Below are 22588 nucleotides of genomic sequence, written 5' to 3'. Positions count from 1 at the left end.
TTTTACTTTAATTTTGTTTTTATTCTAAATAAAGAAAAGAGGTGGGACCCACTCTGAGGTGGCATCACACTTCAATTTCCTTTTATTTAAATTTTTATTCGCATGGGGCCACCCAGAGATGGCGCCACTTGGCACTTTCTCCTTCCATGCTCTGTCATGTGTCAGTGTGGGGTTCACCCATAGGTGGTGCTACATGTCACTTTCTCTCACCTTTCATTTTATTTCTCTGCCATGTGTCAGTGTGGGGTCACTCTGAGGTGACGCCACATGTCCTCCTCCTTGCACCTCCATTAGTTGCCACTTGTCCTCCCTATATTTTCCTCTTTTTACTTTTTGACACGTGTCACTGTGGGGCCTCTTTGAGGTGGTGCCACATGTCTTCAATCTCCTTCTTTATTTCATGCCACGTGTCAGTGTAGGGTCACCTTGAGGTGACACCACATGTCATTCTTTTTCTCTCTTATTCACTTGCCACATGACAATGTGGGGCCACCCTGAGGTGGCGCCACATGGCCATCCCTCCTTCCTCCACAACCAACCAAATTCAAATTTTAAATGCTCTTGAGGTGGCGCCATATGAAGTACTTCCTCCTACAGCTGACATGTGTCAGTGTAGAGCCACCATGAGGTGGCGCCACATGTCCAGCTCTCCCTTCTTCAGAAAAAGTAGAATCCCCCCCCCCCCTCTGAGGTGGCGTCATTTCTGAAAAAGAGCTCTCCTCAAAAATAGCTTTGCAGCTTGATTTTAGGAAAAAGCAAAAAACCAAAATTCAAAAACCCCTGAGGTGGCACCATATGCTTCCTCTGCTCCTTTCCTTTGACACATGGCAGTGTAGAGCCACCCTGAGTTGATGCCACATGTCCATCTTTGCTTCGTCCAGAAAAAGCAAAAGTTCAAAATTATTTCAAACTCCACATTGAGGTAGCACAAATCTAGAATTTTCCTCTTTAATTTTCATTTTTATTTGCTTTACAAAATAACAAAGTGGGCTTACACATAGGTGGTGCCACACTAGAGCTCTCTGTAGAGAAAATCAAGCCAACTCCTTTTATAAAATTTTCAAACTCTGATGAGGTGTCTTATTTATAAAATTTGCATTTTAATTATTTCAAAAAAATCCAAAGTAGCATCCTATGAGATTGCGCCACATGGAGGGTCCAGGTTTATTCTATTTGAATTTCAAAAATCTTCAGAAAATCTATAAATACACTAGCCCACGCCCAACTGGAGGGGGAGACTTTTCTCTTCGGATCTGAATTTCAACCTCAGTTTTAAATTCTCATTTTCTTCTTTGAGTCCACGCCCTCTTTGGCCCCATCTGAAACTTTGCACCTGAAGCTCTAGAAATACCCGAAGAACACAAGGAGTGCTCCTATTCGAGTTGATTCTACTGAAATAATGTTCTTATTTTAATTTACATACTGAATCACATGAATTTTCGTTTTAAAGAAAGGGTTCGTCTGAATGATGGATCGAACCATTCCCATAAAACAGCATATATTAAGTATGATCATGCTTCCATGATGATTTTCTAGCATTCATGCATTAGTTAGTTTTAGTTCATATTTTATTTCGTTAATTTAGCATATTTTAGGAATTAGTTAGATTTTCTTTAACATTTATTTCAACTCTGTTTAGTTTCTGTAATTCTTTATTTTTGTCAGTCAGTCCACTCGTTATTTTCTGTTTTCATTTTTCTCCAAAAATGTCAAAAAACTCACATTGTGGGCGTATAGCTGTCCCTGATAACCAACAAAAAAATCCGAATTGTTTGAGTTCATTCGATTCATTCAAAATTCAAAATAACAAGCCGGGTTTTATGACCCAGAAAATGTTCAGAACATTGGGTCTCAATTTGTAAAATCGAGATCTCTTTCATGGAAGATCAAATTCCTGATCTGAAAAATGCCACAACCTCATGATTGATTTTAGTATTTCATATGATTTTATCAGATTTTTTATTTATTTTTTGTTGTCTGACAAAAATCTGAGAGTTTGGAACACATGTCAGAGCCTAATTTGAGTCTCTGAGACTCTGCATCGAATTAAGTCGACTGGTTCTCTCTGAATATAGCACCAAATCCAGATCTGTAAAAAGTGAACTTTATGTTCTAAATGTCTTCTATTTTATTCTGAAATTTTGCAATTTTTAGGACAGTCTTTATGCTAGTTTCGTATTTTTTATTTCAGTCTTCTGTTTTGGTATTTATATATGCTCTTCTGGTTTATGTGTGTAATATCATATTTTTATTTCTCATCCAGTTAGTCAAATGCAAAATCTATACACATGAAAGTTGTTTGTATGCATGTCAGTAGTTCCCCATTTAATGTTTGGAAATTTTGGTGGTCAATCATCATTTTTTATTCATTTTCACATCAGATCCTATTGATTTTAGTTCCATCAGAATCAAATCTCTGCTACCGAACTCACCGTAGGTCAAATCCCGAGGCTGTAAAATATAAAGATGTTCTTTTTCATGTCATTTATCAGCCTGCAAAATATCAAACATTTCTATGGTGGATTTCTGCATTGTTGTGTTACATTCTATGTTTGGTTCATACCCGTAGGCAAAATTTGCTTATTTTAGGGTTTTCTTTGATATTTTGCATTTAGGCCATGTCATTCCATGCATTTTATCATTCTATGTTGTTCCTAACGGTAGAGTAATGCTCTCTACCGAATTTGGAATGATTTGAGAACCGTTTGATGACCGGTTTAGCCATATCATCAAAATACGGTTCCCGCGGGACCCTGATCCAGGCGAAAAACAAGCGAAATTCGTTATTTTGGCCAAATTTCAAATGTCAATTCTGATTTTTACAGTCCCATCATATTTAGTAGTATGTCATCATGCATTTCATCATCGTTTGATTCCGTTTGCATTTTAAAATCCTCAAAATCTTGTCAAAACTCCTTCAAAAACCCTCATTTTAAAGGTATAACCTCAATATTAGGGGTATTTTGGTCATTTTAACAACAATTCCGAATTTCAAACTATTTATTACTTAATTTTTATGCATTTTCATCATTCAAATATCAAGGAAGTATGAAAATCGGGTTTATATCCAGCTAAGTCCAATAATCTCAGGATATTATTGAAAAATCTTGGAAAAACCCACATATTTGAGCTAACCCCATTTCAAGTTTGGCAGAGGCATTCAAAAGAAGGAGCCAGAATCTGTAATTTTCTTTCTTTTATTTTATTTAGTGATGTAATAATGTAAAGTTTGGAATAAGAGATTTATTTTTCCGCTTAGATTAGGATGAATATCATATAGTTCTAATTTCTACAATATCCTGATTATGTGATTCATGCATTTTATTTAGAAGATCACTGTGGATGAACACGAATGGCACATGCACCAACTCTTAGGGAGTTGATGAACTTTCTGGAGTCCATATTTACGGCCCTAGTTGGAATATGGACGAGACCCAGATTCATCATCTTTCTACTAGTCACACTGAGCCTACACTCTTAATCTATCTTCCAAAATTCACTACATATCTTTAATTTTTACAAAGTATTTTAGAATTAACTAAGTAAATTACAAGCATATTTACGGCTATAGTCGGAATATGTGGTAATCTTACCTTAGTTTAATTTTAAAATTGCATATTTTTCCTGAAAATATGTTTTCATAAAAAGACATGCATTCATTCAGGATAGTTAGCATCATGAAATTACATGCATTTCTTATACTTTTTCTCAAGAAAATTTCATTCTAAGGAAATTGATTCCTCAAGAGACTCTGAAAATTTTCAAAGTTGGATTTTCTCAAGTTAAGTTTCCTATGATTTTCCTGGAAAACACTCCTTTCTTAGAATTTATTTTCAATTTTTCAAAGAAAATTTTCTAGCATCTTCAAAAACTCAAAAAACGATTTTCAAATATTTCAAGGCTAAGATTCTCAGAATTTCAATTTCTTGAGTTTTGATTTTCCTTCTCCAAAGAGTTCTCCTATGAATTTTCAATCATTTTTCAAAGAAAATTTTCAAAGGTGGAGTTTTCTTGGCAAACATTTTCTCTTTCAATGTTTATCTTTTCTCAAGAATTCTCTCCATTTTCCCAGGATTTTCTCACATCCTCAAAAACTTTCTTATGATTTTCAAATTCTTTTATCAGAGCTTCCTTGAGAAATCGATTTTCATCTTTTGCCTTAGAAACAATTTCCAACTTCAAAGCATTTTCCAAACATGCGTCATGTTTTCCAACTTGCATTTTACAAAATTTCATAGCACATGCCTGAAATCTCTATGCATTTAGGATAGAACACGATTTTGATAATTTAACTAAGTCAAGCACACATTTGGTCCTTGGTTCGATTACCCTTGTTAAAGGTGGCAGGAACAGTCGAACCATGTACCGACAGGTCGAGCCCCATCCTATGGATTTTCCCACTATTTTAAAAAACGGAGGCGAGTATTTCAAAACAATTTTCAAACTCTGGTCAAGTTTGACTCGCGGAAGCGTTTCCCCTCTCTCCTGTAGGGAAGGGAAAAAATTTGTGATGATAACACGCACCCACCTAGGTGTGGCCTTGGGGTAGCCCACCGGCTTGGGTGATGTGTGGGAGCCTAGCTGCTACTGCAACACCTGGTCTGAACACTCAGTTTAGACCAAGGATGGTGGCTTGGTCATGGTCTGGCTTCGAAGACCAAACCCCACCAATTCCACAGTTGCCTTGGCATCAACAGTGGCACCAGGTGCTAAGTGCTTCGGGCAGCCTCGTTGCTCCTTTAGCAACCTGCGGGGCTGGGTTGTACCCTTAGCAGCCCATGGTCTGAGACATTTCGGGCTCAAACCTGTGTTGCATGGACCACGTAAGGTCTAGTCTGAGGAACCAGACCCTATGGCCTTGTCGTTGGGTCAGTTGGCACACCATCAACTAGTCCCCTTTGGAGGCACCAGTTCCGTCCGAACCACCTTGGGTTCAGACCAAGCTGGGTTCGTGGCCCTAGCAGGGTGTGATCCCATGGGGATTAGACCAAGTTGAGCCTCCCTTGGAAGCTCAGTGGATTGACTGCGACTTCCCCCGTGATGCCGCCAACCCGTAAGTCGAGGAGCTAGCTATTAAGAAAGAATTTGGTTTGCGAGCAACGAGATTGTTGCGACATTGGGCATCAGATGCCTGTGCCTCGTTGTCCCATCATCGCAGTCCAGACCATGTTGAACCCAGTTTGGTAAGGGCGTGAAACCTTTTTTAAAATTTCTGGTTTTGATTTCGGTCCTACTGCAGCCTTGCGCAGCTGTTGGGCTGCAGCTGGGTGCAGACTGGAGGGCCTGCACCCCTCCTTTGGCCGTTGGTTGGAGCCAACTTGGGTCTGGACCAGTCGGTCCAGACCTGGACCGTTGCTACAATTTCATCTATGCAAGAATCACAAAAAACCTTAAACAATATGAAATCATTGATTATTTATGCAATAACATGTTTAATTATTTTATACATTAATTAAACTCCCGTATATGCTCAGATCAACTTTCTTTTTCATAAAACATAAAAACCTTAAAATATTTTTGCCAAAACCTTCTTCAAAATGATTTTATATACAAGAACATGGATTTTAGCATATATCGAATTTTAAGAACTTTTAGAACTTATATTTCATCAATATAATCTAATATTAGCATCTTAATCATGCTTAAACAAATAATATTTAACAAATAACAAGAAAATAAGTTTCTCCAAATCATTTTTCATATTAGAAGTCCAAAAATAGTCCTATTTTGAAAATTATTTTTCTTTTTTATTCCATAGTGACATGGATCCACCAAAAATGTGTTCTCTAAATTGAAAACTAATATTAGAGTTGTGTTTCAAGGTCCGATCATCATTGGTTCATATCTGAAAATCATTCATTCTCATGTGTTTGGATAGATCTGCATCTACGTGATTGATGTTCAAACTTTGAAGTAGCTTTGTCTCCTATTTTCAGTTCTCAAATAAACTATGAAGAAGCCCTTAATCGAGTTCTCAAATAAACTATGACCTTCGTCTCCTATTTTCAAACTTTGAAGTAGCTTCAATGGCTACTGAAAAAGCTCTAAGAAGAAGGAAGAAGAAGATGATAAAGAGAAACATTAGAGAATGCATTCATAGCTTTGGCATTAAGTGAAGCAGTCTTCTTTTCTTCATCGGTCCATTGACTGAAATCAGTTGATGGCATTTAGTACTTTTCTGAAACAACTCTCCAAATTTTGAGATCCATGGATTGTAAGAATATTGTCATTCTCACTTTCCAGTATCCATAGTTTGTTCCGTCAAAGAGAGGAGGACGAACAGAGGAGCATCCTTCTTTGTGCTGAGATGATGTTGTTGCCATACTAGATGATGGTAAGATCAAAATATAGCTAACCTGCTCTAGTACCTAATGAAAGTGCAGTAGGATCGAGGCAACGAGCACTAGAGGGGGGTGAATAGTGCTTTTAAATATCGTCTTCAGAATTTTAACAAAATTTGAAATTCACAAAGCAATCACACAAAGAACACAAGAATTTATCCTGGTTCGGTCTTTCCCGACCTACATTTAGTCTCCAAGCAAAACCAACTTGAGATTTCCACTATCAACCTTGTGTAACTACAAGATCATACATAGACCAAATCCGGTCCCACTTTTAGTAACACACCTACTGAAAGCAAACAACTCCTTTAAACCAAGGAGTCCTTTTACAAAAAATTGAAATAAGTAACAACTTACAAACAACCTACGAGCCCTTCTTATGAATGCTAATGAGATGCAATTGACTTTTGAGGTTGTTGAAATACTCAACTCACGAATTCACTGTCTCTTAAAGGAATTTGAGTAAAAAACTAAAGTAAAAAATATCAAGTGAGTGAGAAAATGAATATGAGTGAAAAGCAAAGAGTAATTCAATGTAATTCAATTGGATTGCATTCAATTCGATGTTTTTGAATGTAGAATGCACTCATATTTATAGTTGAAAGATTCCATACATTGAGAGTATGAAAGGGTGTCAAAACAGTCCATTTTAAACGATCAAAACGTTTGAAAAATAAAAAGACACGCCTTTTAAAAGTTTCAGGAAAAATGGCAAAATTAGTCGACTGGAATAGTAGTTAGTCGATTGATAGTTAACTATTAGTAGACTGACAGTTATCGTCAGTCGACTAATGTGTTTATCAAGCCGTTTGAAAATCTGAAGTTTTGAAACTTAGTCGACTAGAGAAAAATTAGTCGACTGATAATATCATCAGTAGACTGAAAAATCTTTAAGTCGACTGCTGCTAAATTTTTCTGAAAATACATGTTCTGTCTGGTCGACTGATAAAATCATTAGTTGACTGCTGCTAAATTTTCAGAAAACAGACATTTTGTCCGATCGACTAATTTGACAAAAATGACATTTTATTTAGAAAATTTGGTGCAAAAGGATTAGTCGACTGGTGAGTCTATTGATCGACTAATAAACACGAAAAATTAAATAAAGAGTTTTCTAAAAAGATTTTCATGAAGGGTTCTTTTAGAAAAGTTTTTCTAAAGACTTTTTAGGTGAAATGCAATCAAAATATGCACTCTAAGTAAGGCTCTTACAAGAATCTAAGACTTTTAATGAATTTAACATTTGCACACTAGTCTTCAAAGATTCTTTATCGAATTCTTCAATTCTTATCATATTTCTTCATTGCCTTAGCTGAAATGCAGTTGATTCACTTGTTTATCATCAAAACCTTGTACTTAAAGTATCATGTAAGGCTTCATTGTCGTAACAACACTTACCTAAATATAATGCTTATGCTAATGAAGAAATTCATATGCATCTACCTAAGTATGATGCTTATGCTAATGAAGGAATGCATATGCACCTACCTAAGTATGTTGCTTATGCTAAATGAAGAAATGCATATGCAACTACCTAAGTATAATGCTTATGCTAATGAAGGAATGCATATGCACCTACCTAAGTATGATGCTTATGCTAAATGAAGAAAAGCGTATGTATCTACCTAAGTATGATGCCTATGCTGGTGAAGAATGCATACATATGTGCAAAAAGGGAAAGTGCATATGTCTTTCTAAAGTGGGGTTGCATATGCATATGCATAGTAGGGATGTATATGCAATGCTTATGCTAATGAAGAAATGAATAAAATGAAGTGTATAGCAAAACATGGGCATGCTGTGAGTGCATGTGAAGCTACAACAAACTCATAGAAATGTGATATTGTGAACTAATTAGTGTGTGAGATGGATTAACTAATAATATGCTAATATGCTAACGAATATTAATTGGATTAACTGAGTAATGCTCAATTTTTTGCACTTAATCAAGGTTGGCATGTCTGTGGGTGTTCAAGAGGAAACTACTGGAAAAGGGATGGCCATAGCAGCTTTCAGCAATAGGCTTGAGTTGATCACAGCAGCTCCCTTGCTGAAACACTTATCCTTTTTACAGTATTTATAAGGTCAAGTAATGATTGTTGGACAGCCCACTTTTCAAAGCATATATGGCAATAATCTTTTCAGTTGCATTGCCAAGTGCAATTATAGAGCTGCTACATGTGAATATGGAATTGTAAAAACTAGCTTGTTGCTTACTTCAGAGTTATCTGCAGGAGGTGAGTACTTCATTCGCAAACTATATTTGCTTGTTGTACGATTAGACAGTGAGTTGCAATTGCCATCAGCATGCTCCTCTGTGATTTGCTTTGGACGTTTCAATCTCAAGGTTATCCAAATTCCTAAGAATAGGTAAGCTCATTTTCTGCTGATGCAAACATAATTCTTCATTTGGCTCATATTTACTACAATCTTCAACATCCTTATCTTTGCCATATAAACGTTCCTTAGAGTGTAGTTTAGTAGATAGGGTAAATTGAGAACCAAGGTACTTTCTTGGCACATCAACTTCTGATACATTGCAAGAGCTTGCAACAAGTGATCTATTCAAGCCAAAACTCTGAAGAAACTGAAGAGCATGGAACAGGACACAGTGATGCATGGCCAGACAAAGAGTGTGGAACTAAAGATGCAACAATTTCATTTTCTTGATGCCTATCAATCTCCATATTTCTTAAAAGCACTGTATTGCCATCATCTGTCTTGGTGTCTTGCTTTAACGGATGGCTATGCGTGTTTCCAGCATAGCCATTACAGGAATAAATTCTGATCCATTTACGAAAAGACATAATTTTATTTGCAGACAATTTACCAGAATCAAAGTTTAGTTTAGATGATCCAATACTCGACAATGACTAGGGAAAAGGTGGTAGGCAGGCAATCAACAATATGCAGATGGTAAGCTGTGTAGGTAATATACAGGTAATGAGGCGATGCACAGGTGATGGTATGCAGAATATACAGGTACAACTAAGCCAATCAGACGTTGATGGAGGTGCAGCTAAACCTATTAAGTGTTGATGAAGATGTAGTGGATGAAGGCTAGGGTCCGATTCCCATTCAGCAAAAAGGAGCAGATTGAAATTTTGTTTCACCTTGGTAAAGCATGTGCTTTCAGAAATTTGATTTTGGATTGACAGAGCATGGATAAATGCAAAAGGATTTGTATAGGCAAATTGATTTCACAAACTGATTACAGCAAATCAGGGTGGTTAAGGAAACAAGAGATTATAATGCATGTATATTACAGTGTGATGAACATAGTGAGTGTGCACGCAGTCAATGTGCACACAGTGAGGTGAACTCCATGAGGGTGCACACAGTGAGGTGAATTCCATGGGTGTGCACATAGTGAAGGTGCACATAGTGAGGTGAATTATCTCATGTGTTGGGTATCTACTCCTGAGTTTGAGAACATAAATGGCTCATCTGTAACCATCTAAGACCCACCTCAGCATTAATGGCATTCTAAACTTGATGAAAATTTTGAGAAAGCGAAAATAATACCATAGTATATAAGTGTCATGGTTTCAAACATCTATTTGTACCATTCATAAAGTTGACCGGAATCACTTGGAATGTAAAGGAGAGGTAGATTTTCTGATAAAGCATATCAATGCAAATAGTTATGCTATGAATAAACTATGATATAACAGAAGATTATTTTAGCTCTCAGCAATAGCTTCGAAGAATTCCAGTTTTATCATATCAAGAGAGATTTTAATCAAATAGCTGACGGCTTAGCCAACCTAGGCTCTATTATGTCCTTTAAAGACAGTGAATCTTGACGTTCTTTTGAAATTGGCAAACTCGATCAACCTGCCTTCATTCTACTTATGCAAATCAACCAAGCGGAGCAAAAGAAGAAGCCTTGGTACCAAGACATCAAGAACTTCATTGAAACTGGTGAGTTTCCACCAGAATTGTCAAAGAGGGAGCAACGAGCGATTCAGCGCATGTCTGCCTGATATTTCATTCTCGCTGATGTCTTTTATTGCTGTAGATTTAGTGTCGAGTATTCTAGATGCTTGGACGAAGATAAAGCCAAGGAGGTCCTTCGAGAAGCGCACGAAGGCATTTGTGGTGGCCACGTCGGTTATCAGACCCTTGTTAAGCAGATCATTCGAGCAGGATACTATTGGAAAACCATGTAACAAGACTGCTATCATTTCGTGAAGAAGTGTGTCCAATGTCAGATGTGTGCACCTTTCATTCATGCACCAGCCACTTATTTGCAATCAGTCGAATCTCCATGGCCATTCTCCATGTGGGCTTTCGACGTTGTGGGCCCAATTACTCCTGCTTCCAATGGCCACAAATATTTTCTTGCTGCAACAGAATATTTTACCAAATGGGTTGAAGTTGTTACCCTGCGTACAGTGGAAGGCTGACATGTGGTCTCATTCATCCATAAGAATATTTTTTGTCATTTTGGCATACCACATGATATCATTTCTGACAATGGCAGTCATTTCAAGAATGAGAGAATGAAGATCTTTTGTTCAAAATTTAGGATTCATCATCATTTTTCAGCTCCATGTTACCCTTAAAGGAATGGTCAGGCAGAAGCCACCACTAAAATCCTGATTCGCATCTTGGAAAGGACCATTGAGATAGGTCGTGATTGGCATGAGAAAATCCATCATACGCTCTAGGCGTATCGAACCACCATTCAAACCCCAACCAATGCCACTTTATCAGAGCTCGTTTATGGAACCAAGGTGGTATTACCTTTTCATGTTCAAAACTCCACTCTCAAGTTTGCATCACTGTTAGAGCTTTCACTCGATCAGTATCAACAACATAGGTTAGTACAACTTGATCTACTCGAGGAGAGAAGACTCAAAGCAATGGAGCATGCTCAATCTTATCGTCATAGGATAGCCAGGCAATATGCCAAGTCAGTTATTGAAAGAAGATTTCGAGTTAATAATCCAGTCCTCAGATCAATGGCTCATCTCATGCACCATCTGCATGGCAAATGGTCACAAAATTGGGAAGGTCCCTACGTGGTCAAGGAAGCATTACCACGCAACTCATATCGTCTCATTAATGTAGATGGGGTAGAATTGTCAGATCCCATCAATGCCCTGCATATGAAGAAATTTTTTGCTTAGAACGCTTGTTCTATCTTTCGTATTCTTCAAATAGCTTCCTTCAATAATGATCAATTATTCTTTTATTTAATATTCTCTTCCCAGGCTATACTCGGGCATTTTTTGTTATAAAAACTTGTCTTTTATTTCAAATGTCCTGTATGCAGGCAGGATCAAGCAAATTCTTTCATCAAGCATTATCAAGTATTATCTCTCAATTTGCCTGATCTATATTCATTTGCATTGATCGGACCTCTATTTGCCTGATCTGCATTTATTTGCATTGATCAGCTTCAATTTTCCTTGATCTGTATTCATTTCCTTTGATCGACCTCTATTTGCCTGATCTGCATTTATTTGCATTGATCGGTTTTTATTTGTCTGATCTGTATTCATTTGCATTGATCGGCCCCAATTTGCCTTGATCTACATTCATTTGCATTGATCGGCCCCAATTTGCCTTGATCTACATTCATTTGCATTGATCGGCACCAATTTGCCTTGATATGCATTCATTTGCATTGATCGGCGCCCATTCGCATCGATTTGCATCCTTTTATGTTGAATCAATTCTCATTCAGGATAAGGTATAAATCCTGAGACCCCAGCAGTCTTTTATGACAACTCATAGTGAAAGGCGAAATTGAAAAAATTCCTGCCACAATCCTCATATATTTTCATAGCAACCGCTTTTGCCAAATCCAACTTCCGAGTTGGTCTAGTTTTTCTTTGAAGATTTGAGTTTCGACTCTAAACTTTTTTCAAATCCAAGAATTGTTCTAGTTTTTCTTCGAAGACCTGAGTTCCGACTCAGACTTTCTTTCCTTCAAAATCCAACTTCTGAGTTGGTCTAGTTTTTTTTTGAGGATTTGAGTTTCGACTTGAATTTTCTTTCAAACCCAACTTTCAAGTTGGTCTAGTTTTCCTTGCAAGATTCGAGTTTCGACTCAAACTTTCTTTCAAATCCAACTTTCGAGTTGGACTTACTTTCAAAATTCAGTTTTCAAGTTGGTCAAACTTCCAACTTCGACTTCATGCTTAATTTTATCAATCAGACCTCTGAGTCGCCCATTTTATCAGTCAGACCTCCAGGTCACCAATTTTCATCAAGCAAACCTTCGGGTTACAAATATTATCAAAGTCAATTATTTTTCAACCTTCGGGTGGCATTTCACCAATCATGGTCGTTCAAGATTCGACTTTCGTGTCGGACTCGTTCTCAATTGGCCTATTAACAAATATCAATCATCTTTCTTGCAAGGGACCCTTTTTCTAGGGAGAGTTCAAGGGAGCTCGTTCCTTTCACATGTCTTTATTGTTTGTTCGCTAAACCCCTTTTTCTAGGAAGAGTTCGAGGGAGCTCATTCCTTTCGCATGTCTTTATTGTTCGTTCGCTGAACCCCTTTTCTAGAGAGAGTTTGAAGGGACTCGTGTCTTCGCGAACGGGTTGCAAAACAATCTTTATTGTCACACAAGGAACCCTTTTTCATGAAGAGTTTCGACGAAAGCTCATTTTTCTTGTGACCCCCCAATGTCTTTTGTTAGGCCATCCCGTCATCGAAGACCCTTTTCCAGGGAGAGTGTGATGGACTCATTTCTCTATGACAATTCATTGACCTTATTCAATTAGCCACTTTTCCATAAGAGAAGTCTAAGATTAGGGAGTTTTGACGAAAGCTTAATTTCTCTTCAAAAAATCATTTTGCAAACACCTTCTCTTTAGGGAAGATAGGAGTATCTTTTATTACTCGTTAAGGTAAGGGTCCAACCTGAGTCTCTCCTTTGGGGAAAGGAGATGAGAATCTAGTCACAGACGTGCCAATTGGATGACAAGCAATTCGTTTCACCAAGGATTTCAAGAATATTTTGCCAATTTGTCATAAAAAATAGTTGCTGATGTCAAACTTTTATTGCACAAAAATTTTACCTCAAATTACCTTCAGTATTCTTTCTAAAAGGATAAAGCTTTTGCGAATAAAGAACAAAATTCAAGTTTTTTCTGTTGGTCAACCAAAAGGATGAAGAAAAATCCTCAATATGACCGGTAAAGGAAAATTCACATTTTTAAAGACCATTCCTCTGGTAATAAGGCAGTGAAAATATCCCGCATGATAAAAAGAATCCACTCAATCTCAATATCTCTCCAATCATTTAAGCTGCAATTTAACTATCTGCAAAAGGGATCTCTCAATCATCGTCAAGTTGAAGACTGATATATAAGTTAGACCCCTGAGGCCAAAGAAGACTCAAAACATCTCCAAGTTGAAGGAGCATGTGATGTGTCCTTCTAGAGAAAGTTCAAATCATCATCAAGTTGAAGGCTGATGCGATGAACCTCTCGCAAATCTCTAAAAGATATTTGATCAATGTTATCATCAAGAGATTTTAATCAAAGAGACAATATTATCAATATAATTTCTGGGACCAAAGAAGATCGGGATCATCTCCAAGTTGAATGAGTATGTGACGTGTCATTTCTAGGAAAAATCAGAACATCACCAAGTTGAAGGCTGATGCAATGAAATTCTCACCAAAATCCCAAGAGAAAGATCATCATGGGTGAAACCCCAAATATCAAACCGCCAAATCTGCCAAAAATTATCTTTATTCATGTGAATTTTTTTTATCAATATCCTTTCATTAATTACTTTTATGATACTGAGAACATTTTTTCTTTCTTTTCATATCAAGGAAATGAATAGCCTTCTTGAAGAAACCCAACAACAACAAAATTGAATTTGATTCTTGGTTCTACGGAGTTAGTCCAATTGAAGTTAATACTCTAGGTAGAAAGAGGGAATATATTTTCACACTGACGTGCACATTTCAATTATTTTTCAATCAACTATAATTTTTATCATTTTGGTAACATTTTCTAGCTATCCCGACATGAAATGAGAGCTTGATGTTCATTTTGACATATCCAGGCATTGTTGTTATCCCTTTTTAGGACTTGATAACATGAGTTTTCAAGATTCTTCCTTTTTTTTTTAATTTGAGCGTCTAGGCTCTCAGATTCACACACTTTCCTATATTCCCCACTGTCCCGCCATAGACAGTTCATTTTCGGTTCGAGGTCGAGCCAACATTTATATTTCCGCAAAAGGTCAACTTAAAAGCTATTCAGTCTCAGCAATGAGAAGCCCAAGATCAATCCCTTTTCGAAGCTTTAGGGAACCCTATTTTCTTCCTTTTGCAAACCCCTCTTGGATTCATTGTGCGAAATCTGAAGGTTCTATCATGGTTTCTTCTTTTGAGGATTTCATTTCCCCATTCAGGTTAAGGGTCAAGCATGAACCTCGTTCTTCCACGAGGTATTTTTTTCTTTCAAGATAAGGGTTAAACCTGAATTATTTTTGCAAAAAGGCCATCTTTCAAAAGTTATTTAGTCTCAGTCATAAGACACCCAAGATCACTCCCTTTTTCAAAGCTTTTAGAGAACCTCATTTTCATTGCCTTCTTTGCAGCCCCTCATTTTTTTATGAGGTATTTTTCGTGGTTTCTTCAATCTTTTCTTTCAAGGACTCCACTCAAGCCTCCTATTCAGGTAAGGGTCAAACTTGAGCATGGTTTTCTCAATCCTTTTTCCCGAGAACTCCATTCAAGCCCCTTGTTCAGGTAAGGGTTAAACATGAGCCTCCTCTGTAAGGTATTTGCCTTTCCGTTCAAGTTAAGGGCCAAGCCTGAGCCTCATTCCGATGAGGTGAATCTTCTTCTCCATTCTCCATTCCATATCTACCATTATCACCTTTCATACCCAGTCAGATTTTTCTAACTGGGGCATTTTATAGCCTTTGGTGTGTTTTTCTTTACCACTAAGCTCGGATTTCAACACACTTAGTAGCAAAGAGAGGCATTTGTAAACACCCTAAATTTTTCTCATTCATTTTCAAACACCCCCTTTCAACAAATGTCAATCCCCCTAGGAGTCTAATCTTAGGTCTATCCTAGCATAGGTATCATTTCACCCCTTTTGTCAGTAAAATTATCATTTTACCCTTAGGTCATCCTAGATTTCTATCAGTTAAACCCAGTCAAGCTCATTTTAAGTTCAAAGTAGTTAGAATGTATGTCATTTCTAGCTCCTTTGAGCTCACAATGAGCAAACACTATTCATTTCTGACCACTTCAGCTAAAATTGATCTATTTCTCGAGAAATGAGCTCAATTCTAGCTCAAATTCCAGTCAATTGCTCCTGAGTTTGTCAATTTCAGTCAATCTTGTTCCCCTGTGTCTAACTTGACCTCACCAGGAGTTCAAGTGATCCAATTCCAGTTCAAATTTAATTCTCACAGTCTTGGAGTCCATTTTAGCTAAAATTGAGCTAAGTCTTGTCAGTCTAGCTAGTGTTTGAGCTCCAGATTTAGTTCATCTCAATATAACTGACCTTCATTCTAGATCAAACCCAGTACATTCCCATCACCCACTTCATTCTAGTGTTCATTTCTCACCGTTTCTCTAAGAATTAGGTCATTTCTCAATCATCCAGTCTAAAAGCTTAGTTGAGTCAGTGTCTTTTTTAGTTCCTCTGAATTTAGAAACCCTAGAATCTAGTTTAATACAATTAAAACTTCATTTTTCAGTGTCACTCTTTGCTCTACAGGGGCAAAATCATTTCTCAACATTTTTATTCAAAATATCATTTTTATTATTTTCCAAGCTGGTACAAGTGTCAATCTGGGCTCGAATCAATTCTTTCTCTGAAATTTTAAATATATCTGAGACCCAATTCATATTTGGATTGGATCCAATATCGAATGTGATATCCAATACCCAATTTCATCCTCGGACGGGAATTTTCAATTCTTTGTCTCTGCCAGGGGTATGGGACTTCAAATCCCTCATTCACGGTTTGCATTTGGCATATCGTTTCATAATATTTCATATCATTTCATGTCATTTATTCACATTTTCGGTCATTTCATAGCATTTCATGTCATTTAATTGGATTTCATGTCATTGCATATCATTTTTGAGATCCAGCACTCTTGTTTTCAAAATATCAAATCCATACTCGATTTTAAAACCTTTCTTTCAAAATCAATTTCAAAAACCTGGGTTTTAAATCGATATTTTTTCCATTTGGCCAACCCCCAGGGCTTTACATTCATTTACTTCAAAGCATTTTCCTTAGAAAATTGATCTGGATTCGTTTTAAACTAGATTCCTAAATCAATATCTAATTTTCTCAATTTTCTTTAAGTGGGGCTCACCATGCAGGGGCGCCAAACCCTAATTTTTTCATCTTTATTCAATTTTAGTTCATTTTCATGTTTTATCTATTTCAAAAATACAAAAAAATCATAGATATAGCTGTCTTTTAAAGTTTTCTTGAAATATCTTGTTTTTAACCCCTCTATTTTTACCCTTTTAAAATCATTTTTGAAGAACCAAATGGGGTCCACTTAGGTGGTGCCACATTGGAGAAATTTTTAATCCATTTTTGTCTTTTAGTTAGTTTAGGACTTTGATTTTTAACTTTTGATTTTATCCTTTATTTTTAATATTTTTAACATTTGCTTTTAAAAAAAAATTTAAAACCATATGGAGCCCACATGGGTGGTGCCACATTTGGGAGTTTCCCAAACCATTTAGGAGTTTTAATCAGATTTAATTAGTTAGAGCCCATTTAGGTTAGAATTCTCTAGGAAAATCACCTCCCTTAGTTTTGAATTTTTTTTTAACTCTTTAAAACTAATCCAACTCTTTAATTAAGAGTTTTGAAAATCTATAAATGGCCCCATAGGGGGGGTCGACCAGATCATCTCTCTCAACCCTCTATCATTGCCTTCTCTCTCCCTCAAGTTGTCTTCCTCTTCCAGCAATTTCCATTAACCTCAAGGTAAAGTTTCTTCTTCTTATTATTATTATTTCTTTCTTTTAATTTTTATTGTGATTACCCATTAAAATCACCATTGTCGCACCCCTTTAGCACATTTTTCTTTTCTTTTCACTTTAAGAAACCATATGAGAGCTTCAAGAAGACAACCAGTTGAGTATTTAATGTATTTTACACATTTTTTATCCATAAATAATGCTTAGGATCCGTTTATTTCATCAATGCCCGAAAAAAGATCGAGAATCGACCCTTCTATGGGTTGCATCCCTCTTTTAATGGCTAAAAGAAATTCTTGATCATGCTTCCTTACATTTTTATTTTTGTTTCATCATATTCATGTTTATTATCAGTTATTCATAAATTTAATCATGATCCATGGCATTAGTTACACATTTTTATAGCTTTTATCATACTTGATTAAGTTTATTTTGTTCTAGGGTTTAGTTTCACAGTTTTGATTTCTGGCCGCGTATTTATGATATTATTTTACCAGTTTATATTCATTGTTTAAATCTGAATTTTTAATAGTAGAATCATGCATCTGCCTACAGTTTCCAATAAAAAAATCAGATTTTTTTTAATTCTATAACCCCGTTCATAAATTCAAGAACCAAAACCTGATTCCTGCACCGTTAAAACACTATGCAGAATTATGAGCAGTTTGTTAGGGTCATATCTCTTTAACCGGAGATTCTATTAAGATCGGTAAAAAAAGGTATGCTTATCATTGTATCTAGTTTATTCTGTGAAATTTTTAGAATTTTTTATGGTGGTTTACTATTTTTCCTTTATCTGAAATCAAAACCTATTTCTCTGGAACCGTTAAGCTTTGTTTAAGCTTTAGGTCATCTTGCCGGAGCGATTTCTCTCTAACCAGAGATCGTATCGATGATCCATAAAAAGTGTCAGGTTTGTCTACATGCCTAGTTTTTTCAGTGTGATTTTGATAATTTTTTATTTTTTTTTGCTATTTTTCTTTAACCTGAAATCAGAACTGGCTTTTCTTGAACTGTTATATGTTGACCGGAATCAAGCGCAACTTGCTGGAATAATTTCTCCCTAACCGGAGATCGTATTCCCAATCTGTAAAAAGGGTTATTTTTTATGATTTGTCTATTTTCTCTTTATTAAACTTCATAAATTTTTATTGCTGTTTGATATGTCATTCTGGTCTAACACCATGATAGATACCGAACTGTATATAAAATAGCATATTTTTTATCTTTTTATTTAATATTTATTATTTAAATAATCCAAAATTTTTATTTTTCGAATTTATATTATTTTTAGGGTTATTAGAAGTGTCCATGTTGATTTTTATATTTTTTAAAATTCATTTGATATGTTATTTAGTTATTTCATAAGAATAGGATGCTCGCAGAGTTCCAATTCAACCGGAACACGGGCAACTTTTATCTTGTTTGCCTATTTTTTATTTTCATACATGCTTTTCATGATGTTTGAGTTTGATCAACTTCATAATCATTTTAGGGTGACCACCACCAGATTTGGCATTTTTTGAATCCCTTTGATCCCCGGATTAAGCGTAATACAAATTTTTTTTCTGAAAAACCTTGTTTTTAACCTTGTTTTGCAATAAATATCAATTTTTAAGGGTATTTTAGTCATTTTCCCCAATTCTGAATTTTCAAGTTGTTTATTCTCATTATTCATTCAGTTCTGCTTCATCCTTTATTTTATTTATTTTACGAAAGCACAAAAAAAAGCTTATATCTGAATAAGCCTCTTAATTTCTAGATATTGTTGGATAAACCAGAAAAACCGACATTTTTCTACTAACAAGTTTGTTAATTTTGTAGAAAAGCTCAAGATTAGATTTTCTTTATTTCCCTTTTTCCTTTCTTCAATTTATTATTCAGTTATTGATGTAAATTGTAATTGTAATATTGTAATAAGAAAATTTTCTTCCTGCTTAGCTTAGGCTGCATTTGCATATAGTTTGATTTTGATATGTAATTGTTATTGCTTCTCATTTATGCACATATTTCAAATTCACAATGGTCAACACGAATGACACGTGCACTTGCTTCTAAGGAGTTAATAAACTTAGTGGAATTCATATTTATTGCCATAGTCATAATACAAATGATACTCAAATTTATCTTCTTTTAAGCTATAAATAACCAACACTTTTAGCCTATCTTTAGATATCATTGCATATTTTCAAAAGCTTTTCCAAGTATTTTTTCCTTTTAGAATCAAATAAGATATATTCAATACATATTCGTGGGCATAGTTAGGGATATATAACAAATTTATTTCATCTAAATTATATAAGGCACCAAAATCTTTTTTACCAATGATTTTATCAAATTTTTCAAAAAATATTTTTACAAATTGCATCCATGCATCATCTAGATTTAGATTATATTATGAAATGAATTCACAGAGCCACACGCCAATCCGTTTTGATCTATTTCAGAGTTCTCTCTCAGAAAAATTGATTTTCTCAAAACATCAGGATTTCCTTTATTCAAAAAAATTGATTTTCTCAAAGAGTTCAGTTTTCAGGAGATCTGGCTCACGATTTTCAAAGTTTTTCCTCTCTTAAATATTTTCCAAGTCTAGCTCATGATTTTCAAGATATTTCTCCAAGTATTTTTCAAGATATTCGAAGCATACATCATGTTTTCAATCTGCATTTTTTCTAAGTCATAGCACATGCCTGATTCTTTGTGTATTTAGGAATAGAATATTGATTTAGACAGTTGACCAAAGCAAAGCACATGATTAATTTTTGGTTTGATTAATCCTAGTTATGGCACCAAGAACGGTTGAACCTCGTACCGACAGGTGAGTCTCATTCTACAGAATTTTCCAACATTTTAAAACGAAGGCGAGTTATTTTCAAAATGTCAGTTTGACTTGCAAAAGTAAAATTTTGCAATGATAATAGAAAGGAGTGAGAGAGAGAATAATAGAAAGATGTGAAAGGGAAGGTCGACCACCCTAGTGGGGTCCACTTCCACCCTCTTGGCTGACTTAAAGCAAAATAGCAAATAAATAAAAAAAGAAACTTGAAAAAAGAAAGCAAGAAGAATAAAATTTTTGGAAAGTTTTAAGGGTTTAGGAAAAAGGAAAGAAAGAGGCGGAAATTTCTAGAATAATAAGAAAGAAAGAGGGAATATAAAAAGAGGGACGGTTGACCTCCTAAGTGGGGTCCACCTTGGAAATATTTTTTCTTTTTTTCTTTTTTAGTTTAAATAAAACTTGATACAAAGAAAATACTAAAATAAAAAATAAAAAAATGTAAAACACTTACTAAAATGAAATTATAATACAAAGAAAAAGGAAATTAGGAGCTAGAATCCTCTAGATGTGACGCCACTTAATTGGGCCCCATCTAGGTTGAATTGGATCTAAGATCCATCTGGGATCCAAACTCAAATCAAAGAGGGGTTTGGATTTAGATTTGATATACACAATTTTTGAAAAAGATATTAAAATACCAATTCTTGAAATGTGAAAGCACTAGATTTAAAATATCCTTTTCAATCAATTTTGAAACTGGGTTAAGGACTAGATCAAAAGGAAGATTCGAACCCCAGATTTGGATCCCAAGTGATAAATGACAAATGAATTTGGGTTTGAGACAATGGATATGATCCATGCTTGAAAATAGTGACCAAATCCTGGATCAAGGATAAACTTGCCAAAAATGGATCCTGACAATTGAAATGGATCTTGGATCAAAGATAAAATTAGATAATAGAAATGGATCCTGAATAACCAATGATTGAATCTTGGATATTTGATAAGATGATCCAGGTTCAAAAAATAAGATTGAACTCTGAATATAGATGACAAAGTGAATTGGATAACAGATCTAGGTCCGAAATAGAGAATGTATATTGGATATCAGATCCAGTGTTGGATCCTATCAAATATCCAAATTGAAATGAGAGTTGGATCTCGGATATAGATATAATTTCAAAAAAAGAATTGACCCGAGTCCGGACTAGAAATTGATTGAATTGACATTTCAAGTAGAAATGATCAAGATCAGAAGTGATTTTTTTTTTTTGCTCCATAGGGCAAAGAAAGTGAGGTTTGAACTGGGTTCTAAGGTTTTTGAACTCAGGTGAACTAAAATGACACTGACTCGACTAGATTCTCAAACCAGATGATAAAAAATAGACACAATTCTCTGAGAAATGATGAGGAATTCACTGTAGAGTGAATTAAGCAACGAGAATATGCTAAGTGTGAGCTAAAATCAAGGTCACCTGAACTATGATAAACTAAATCTAGAGCTCAAACGAACTAAATCTTAGCTAGGTTGATTAAGATTAGCTCAATTTTAGCTGAATTGAGCTAAAATGGACTCCAAGAATGTGGAAAACAAATTTGAACTAAAATTATACCACTTGAACTTATGATGAACTCAAGTTAGACATTAGGGAATAGGATCTACTGAGAATGACTAACTCTGAGACAATTGAATGAAATTCGAGCTAAAAAAGAGCTCATTTCTCAAGAAATAAACCTAATTTAGCTTGAATGAACAGAGTTTACTCATTATATGCTAGAAATGATTGACATTCTAACTCTTCTGAACTTAAAACGAGTTGGGTTGAGCCTAACTGATAAGGATCTAAGGTGACCTAGGGGTAAAATAGTAATTTCACTAACAAATTAGGAGTGAAATGACATCTAAACTGAAATAGACCTGGAGGCCAGATTCCTACACTGTACTACAGGGTCGACATCTGTGAAAAGGGGGTGTCCAAAAGTTAACCTAGAAAATTTGGGGTGTTTACAACTTTCTCTTGTTTCTAAAATGAAACACACTTTTGGTTGGGGAGACCTTGACGAAAACCTTATCTCCAACCAAAAAAAGTGAGTTTCCTATGTCGTTGATCTGCGTAGCTCTTCTATTGGCTTTGAGCAGTAAGTAATTTCTCTCGGATCATGTGTACCTGCTCAGTACAATGCTATAGAACAATGGGTGAGTCCAAAGTTCATTCACCCACTTCGACTCAATGGATTGGTGATCGGCATGGTCTTTCGTACAGGGCTTCATACGGTGCCATCCCAAGGCTAGTGTGATGGCTATTATTGTAAGAGAATTCTACCAACGCTAAGTGTTAATCTCAATCCCCTTTCCATTCTAACATACAGGCTTGTAGCATATCCTCAAGAGTCTGTATGGTACGCTCAGAATGCCCCCATCAGTTTAAGGATGAAATGTCATACTAAACTTGAGTTTTGTCCCCAGGGCTCTCTGTAGCTTCTCCCAGAAGTGAGAGGTGAATTTTGGGTCACGGTCAGAG

Source organism: Nuphar pumila, chromosome 9 (assembly GCF_984573655.1).
Source record: "Nuphar pumila chromosome 9, dmNupPumi1.hap1.1, whole genome shotgun sequence".
Classification (NCBI taxonomy): domain Eukaryota; kingdom Viridiplantae; phylum Streptophyta; class Magnoliopsida; order Nymphaeales; family Nymphaeaceae; genus Nuphar; species Nuphar pumila.
Note: the sequence above shows the minus strand (reverse complement) of the source record.